The following is a 6925-nucleotide window of genomic DNA, read 5'->3' as shown; positions in this document are numbered from 1 at the left end:
AAGAATTTAAACCGCACTATCTCCCATCTCCACCCTTGCCCACTTTCTTGTTTCTGGTTCCATTGGCTACACTATTATCACAGTCTCAGGTTGCTGTTATTTATAGTTCTGAACAATTTATACTCAAAACTTAGTTCCTCTTTACTCAACTTCAGACAACTTCTTGAGCCCCATCACTATGTAAGGCTAACTAGCCTTCCTTCCCCACCTCCTTCTAATTTCTGTTGGTTTTATCTTCACATTTCCATGGTCATAGTTTATAACACTTACATTCTGTTTTGTAATTATAGTTAAATCTCCCATTCTTTATCTTCAGGGTGATTCTGAAAACTGAAAATCAGCCAATTTTGTGATTGTATAAACATTATTTACTACAGAACCAAAAAAATGAGATATCTCCATTGAGAAGGAAATGTAATGCCATTCCTTCCACCCTATGCTGCTTGAAGACTTGCTGTCTCCAACATCAAGGTCAAGCGGGTTCTCTTTTCTTACACTCCACTGATTGCTCAAAATCATGCCTCACATGTGTTTGCTTCATATTCAGTCCCTGGAATAGATTTTGTTGTTTCTGGTTTTCTAATTGCTTTTCTTTTTACTTCCAGAGAGAAGAAACAGATGTCCTTACCATTATGTTACCACAGAGTCTATTTGTCACACACACTTTCCCATGCCTGGGCCCTTTGTCTGTGTAGTCAGATGTCGTGGCTGTTGGTGTGTTTATCCAGCACTCCTTTCCCCTCCCCTTTCTTTTGGGGAACTGCTGCTTCTCCAGTCCAGTGTGTGATTCCCACACCCCCCCCCCACCCCCCAATTGCTGTGCCTTAGGGGTGGGCTTGTACACCATCACAAGATGGTGACTCTTCTGAGGGCTGGAAACACATCTGAGACAAGTGTGTTTGGAGTCTTTCTATAGGATTTGACAAGTGGATATTGGGAAAGGGAAGCACTCACTCCTTTAGCTTCAGGTAAGGTTTGATCCAGAGACTGCGATGATGTCATCAAGGACGGAGGGTCACTGTGTATCTTTCCTCTACCCTCAGTGTTGTCCTCATCCCCTGGCTCCTCAGAGTGGACTGTCATCAGCAACATGTTCCTCTTGTGTATAAAATAGGGAGAGGGTGGACAATTCCACCTAATCCACAGGCTTAAGAATATAGAGGAAAATGAAAGGTTTTTTTTTTGTTTGTTTGTTTTTTAACCAAAGGTAGGGTGAATTCGTTTTGGACACCCAAACCACAGATGTTCACACTCCTTTCTATTGAATTTGTTTTTATTTCAATGATTCTATTTTAAATTTCCAAGAATTATTTCATGCTTTTTTTTTTTTCATAGCTGCCTCTTTTTGTCTTAAGAATAAAATGGAATTATGGGGCTCCTGGGTGGCTCAGTTGGTTAAGCATCTGACTTCAGCTCAGGTCATGATCTAGCTGTCCGTGGGTTCAAGCCCTGCGTCAGGCTCTGTGCTGACAGCTTGGAGCCTGGAGCCTGCTTTGGATTCTGTGTCTCCCCCTCTCTCTGCCCCTCCCCCACTCACACTCTGTCTCTCAAAAATGAATAAACATTTTAAAAATTTTAAAAAGGAATATAATGGAATTAGAGTCTTTTTATAAGTTCTCTTTTGTTCTTTTTTTTAATGTTTATTTATTTATTTATTTATTTTTGAGAAAGAGAGAGAGAGAACACAAACAGGGGTGGAACAGAGAGAGAGAGAGGGGGAGACACAGAATCCAAAGCAGGCTCCAGCCTCCAAGCTGTCAGCACTTAACTGAGCGAGCCACCCAGGGTCCCCCCTCTTCTGTTTTTTCAATTATGTATCCTCTGGGATCAGTTTGTTCACCTTTTGTTTAGTTTATTAAAGAGGCAGCATAGGAAGCAGCCCAAGTGTCCACCGTAGACAAATTGATAAAGATGTGGTGCATAGGTACAATGGAATGTTATTCATCCATAAAAAAAGAATGAAATCTTGTCATTTGCAGCAGCATGAATGCAACTCGAGAGTATAAGGCTGAGATGAGTCAGTCAGAGAAAGACGGATAAATACCATATGACTTCCCTCAGATGTGGAATTGAAGAAACAAAACAAACCAGCAAAGAAAAAAAGAGACAAACCAAGAATCGGACTCTTAACCATAGAGAACAAACCGGTGGTCACCAGAGGAGAGGTGGGTGGGGGATGGGGGAAACGGGTGAAGGGGATGTCGAGCACACTTATCTTGAGCACTGAGTAATGTATAGAATTGTTGGAATACTGTATTGTACACCTGAAACTAATGTAACGCTGTGTGCGAACGATACTGGAATTAGAATAAAAAAGGGGCGCCTGGGTGGCTCAGTCGGTTGGGCGTCCGACTTCAGCTCAGGTCGTGATCTCGCGGTCCGTGAGTTCGAGCCCCACGTCGGGCTCTGGGCTGACGGCTAAGAGCCTGGAGCCTGTTTCTGATTCTGTGTCTCCCTCTCTCTCTCTGCCCCTCCCCCGTTCATGCTCTGTCTCTGTCTCAAAAATAAATAAACGTTAAAAAAAATAATAAAATAAAAAAGAGGCAGGATACTCTCAGCTGAGTAGTTCGGGGTGCAATACAGGAAACAGGCTACCTGGGTTCAGAGTCCACTTCTCTGCCCCTTACTAGCTGTGTAAACTTCAGCCAAGTTAATTTACCGGTCTGTGACTCAGTTTCCTTAAAGTGGAGGTGACAACAGCACGTGGCTCAGAGGGTCCTTACAGGTGTAAGCTGCTTCGATGCTGCCAGGTCAGCACTCGATAGCGACTTGTTCTTCTCATTCCTCCTTTGGTTGGGTTTTCCCAATTGGCTGCTAATGTCTGGTGGTCAGTTCAACTTTATGAGGGAAGGGCAGGGCTGACTGGTATTGGCATGGATGGAAGGGATTTTCTCTGCCCTGAAGTCTTAGCAGTTGGGGGTGGAGAAGCACATATGCCTTCAAACTCACAGGGAGCAGAAATGGGTGCATGAGCAGGACAGGAGAGCCAGAGGGACGGACCACAGGCTCTGGGGCAACAGAATGAATGACAATTCAGAGTGTAGCTATGGGAGGTCACCTTGGGCGGGGAAGGGGGAGCACAGCCTTCAGCCACTGTCACTGCACTCACAGAACTGTTCTGACATTCCAGGCTTGGTGGTAGGCTCTTCACACAGGCTGTCCCAAGGGCCTCAGGTTCAGAGTGGTTGAGCGACTTCCCCCTGATCACACAGCTGGTGAATGATATGTCTGGATTTGAGCTCAGCTCTATGTAAGGCCCAGCCTCTGAACCACTGAGCCACATGACTCCCACCGGTCCCCTGAAGATCTTTGGGCCGGTGGGGATTGAGCTGGCCATACCTCAGACGTTGCAGTGGGATCTGAAAGGACAAGGGCAAGGAAACAGAGGGCTCTGGCGCCCTCTAGGGGAGATAGGGGGCTCTACGGAGATGCTGTCAAGGAGGTGGGCAGTTGGCCTGCAGCTGTTATCCCACCAGTTCCAAGGAATGAGTGATTTAAAAAAAAATGTTTATTTATTTATTTTGAGAGAGAGAGAGAGATCAGGGGAGAGGCAGAGAGAGAGGGAGAAAGAGAATCCCAAGAAGGCCCCACACTACTAGTGGGGAGCCCAACGCAGGGCTTAAACACATGAACCATGAGATGGTGACCTGAGCTCAACCCGAGTCAAGTGCTTAACTAACTGAGCCACCCAGGTGCCCTAAGGGATGAGTGATTCAATTAGGATCCTGGTTGCTCCAAGAAAAGTCAGGGCTTCATCTCCCACCCCCCCTCCTACCCCCCAACTCCTTAGTAATGAACCTCTAGTATTTACCTGGGCACATCATCTATTGGAATAAAGACATAAGGTCATGTGACAAACTTCTGGCTCACGTGATAGGAGCAGAAATGAAGGGTGTAATTTAAAGAATTGTCCTTAAAAGATGGGGGCATGACCTGCCTTGTTCGTTCCCCTATCTTGCTTTCTGGAATGCAGATATAACGGCTGGTGTCCCAGCAACCATTTTAGACCGTACGTGGAAGCAGCCCATTGAAGATGGCAAAGCAAAAAACTTAAAAGTGTTCTAGTTTCATGATTGTGCAGCTACCACATCAGCCTTGGACACCAACACTTACCTGAGGGAGAGGGACACACACTTCTATTTTAAAGCCCTATTAACTCTAATTTTCTGCATTTTAGCCAAACTTTGTATTCGTTAAAAAAATCATGCTTGCTTATTCCAGAGCAAAAGTAAAACACATTATCCAGATTTTACAAAGAGTAACACCATTAAGCCATGAAATAAATTCATTTATTAGCCAGATTTAATTTCACATTCAAAATTTCCCACTTCAAGCATTGCCACTAAAAACATACCGTGTGGCATCTCTTCTCAGGCTCTTTCCCAGTCCCGAAAGGTTCTATTACCTTAGGATCTTCTATTCTCAGGACAGATTTTGATCTGATGTTTTCAATTGCAAAGAGATGGAACTTCAGGATACAAAAGCCTGAGAATTGTTAAAAGAGCTCCCGGCCCCTGACCTTTATTCCTTCTACTTTACAACCTCCAAACAATAAGGGTATGAAAGTAGTTATACACACTACCTTCAGCCACCTGCCTCAAGGTTGAAACCTCGGTTGTGAAGAGTCAAGGGCCTGAGCTGCATTAGTTTCAAGCGATGGAAACTGCATACCAAAGTTGCGTGACTACCATTTATGGCGCAAATTCTCGCTAGAACTTCGGGGCATTCTCTCACTGCAGCAGCTGGAATGAAAGGAAGGAGCCTTGTCCTTTCTATTCTACTCTTTTCTTTTTCTTTCTCTCTTTTTTTAAGAGCAATTTTAGGTTTGCATCAAAATGAGAGGCAGATACACTGATTTCCCATATGACCCATAACCCCAACATGCATGGCCTCACCCCGTTATCAACATCCCCACCAATTTGTTGTAATTGATAAGCCTACATTGACACAGGATAATCATCCAAATCCAAAGTTTACGTTAGAGTTCACTCAATTTTTTCAAAAATTTAAATCCAAGTTAGTTAACATATAGTATAATAATGATTTCAGGAATAGAATTTAGTGATTCATCACTTACACATAACGCCCAGTGCTCATCCCAACAAATGTCCTCCTTAATGCCCATAGCCCATTTAGCCCAACCCCGCACCCACAACCCCTCCAGCAACTTTGTTCTGTGCATTTAAGAGTCTTATGGTTTGCCTCCCTCTCTGTTTTTATTTTTTCTTCCCTTCCCCTATGTTCATGTTTTGTTTCTTAAATTCCACATATAAGTGAAATCATATATTTGTCTTTCTCTGACTTATGTTGCTTATCATAATACACTCTAGTTTCATCTGCATTGTAGCAAATGGCAGGATTTCATTCTTTTTGATTGCTGAGTAATATTCCTACACACACACACACACACACACACACCCCACATCTTCTTCATCCATTCATTAGTCAGTGGACATTTGGGCTCTTCCCATAATGTGGTTATTGTTGATAGTGCTGTTGTAAACATTGGGATGAATGTGCCCCTTTGAATCAACATTTAAAAAAATTTTTTTAATGTTTAGTTTTGAGACAGAGAGAGACAGAGCATGAACAGGGGAGGGGCAGAGAGAGAGGGAGACACAGAATCTGAAACAGGCTCCAGGCTTTGAGCTGTCAGCACAGAGCCTGACGCGGGGCTCGAACTCACGGACCGTGAGATCGTGACCTGAGCCGAAGTCAGACGCTTAACCGACCGAGCCACCCAGGCACCCCAGAATCAACATTTTTATATCCTTTGGGTACATACCTAGTAGTGCAATTTCTGGGTCATAGAGTAGCTCTAGCTTTAATTTTTTGAGGAAACTCCATATTGTTTTCCAAAGTGGCTGCACCCATGCGAAAGGATTCTCCTTTCTCTGTATCCTCGGCAACATCTGTTGTTGCTGAGTTGTTAATGCTAGCCATTGTGACCGGTGTGAAGTGGTATCTCGTAGTTTTGATTTGTATTTCCCTGATGATGAGTGATGGTAGGCATCTTTTCATGTGTCTGCTGTCATCTGGATGTCTTCTTTGGAAAAGTGTCTATTCGTGTCTTTTGCCCATTTCTTCACTGGATTCTTTGTTTTTTGGGCGTTCGGTGTGATAAGTTCTTTATAGATTTTGGATACTAATCCTTTATCTGATATGCCATTTGCAAATGTCTTCTCCCATTTCATTGGTTGCCTTTTAGTTTTGCTGATTGTTTCCTTCACTGTACAGGTTCATTCTTCTGCATGTCGCTGTCTAGTTTCCCCCACGCCATTTGTTAAAGACACTTTTTTTTTTTTTTCCGTTGGATATTCCTTCCTGCTTTGTCAAAGGGTTCACTCAGTATGGATTTGGGCAGGTGTATAATGACAGGCATCCATCATCGTATCACACAAAACAGTTTCACTGCCCTAAAAAATCGTCTGTGCTCTTCCCCTATTCATCCTTTCCTCCCCACTAACCTCTGGTAACATCAACCTTTTTACTGTCTTCCTAGTTTTGCCTCGTCCACGATGTCGTACAGTTGGAATCAGCTGCACAGGCCTAGAGCTGAACCAACAAGTTTTATGTTGGGGTTGGAGGAAGAAGTAATGGATGAACCCATTGAGTTTTGGTCAAAAAAGGAAATGACCCAAGGTTAGGAAAGATAACAGGACAGTGAGGTCAGAGTGAGTGACAGAGCCTTAATGTTCTGGGGCTTGAGGGCTTTAGGGTAAGATGTCAGGAGACATCTGCTTTGTGGTTTTGGATTCTGGGTTCAGAGTTTCATGTCCTTTTTGATCTGTACATGTGGGTTTGCCCACAGGGTCCAGGGGTCCTGATGTGCCATGGTTGGGCTCTCCACCACTACAAGTAGGTAGGGACTGAGTTGAATTCAGTTGGAGTTGTGAAATGAGAAATGTGTTGTCACTCAACACCT

This window comes from Leopardus geoffroyi, chromosome A3 (assembly GCF_018350155.1).
Source record: "Leopardus geoffroyi isolate Oge1 chromosome A3, O.geoffroyi_Oge1_pat1.0, whole genome shotgun sequence".
NCBI lineage: Eukaryota > Metazoa > Chordata > Mammalia > Carnivora > Felidae > Leopardus > Leopardus geoffroyi.
The sequence above is the reverse complement of the archived record's forward strand: the minus strand, read 5'-3'. Positions refer to the sequence as shown.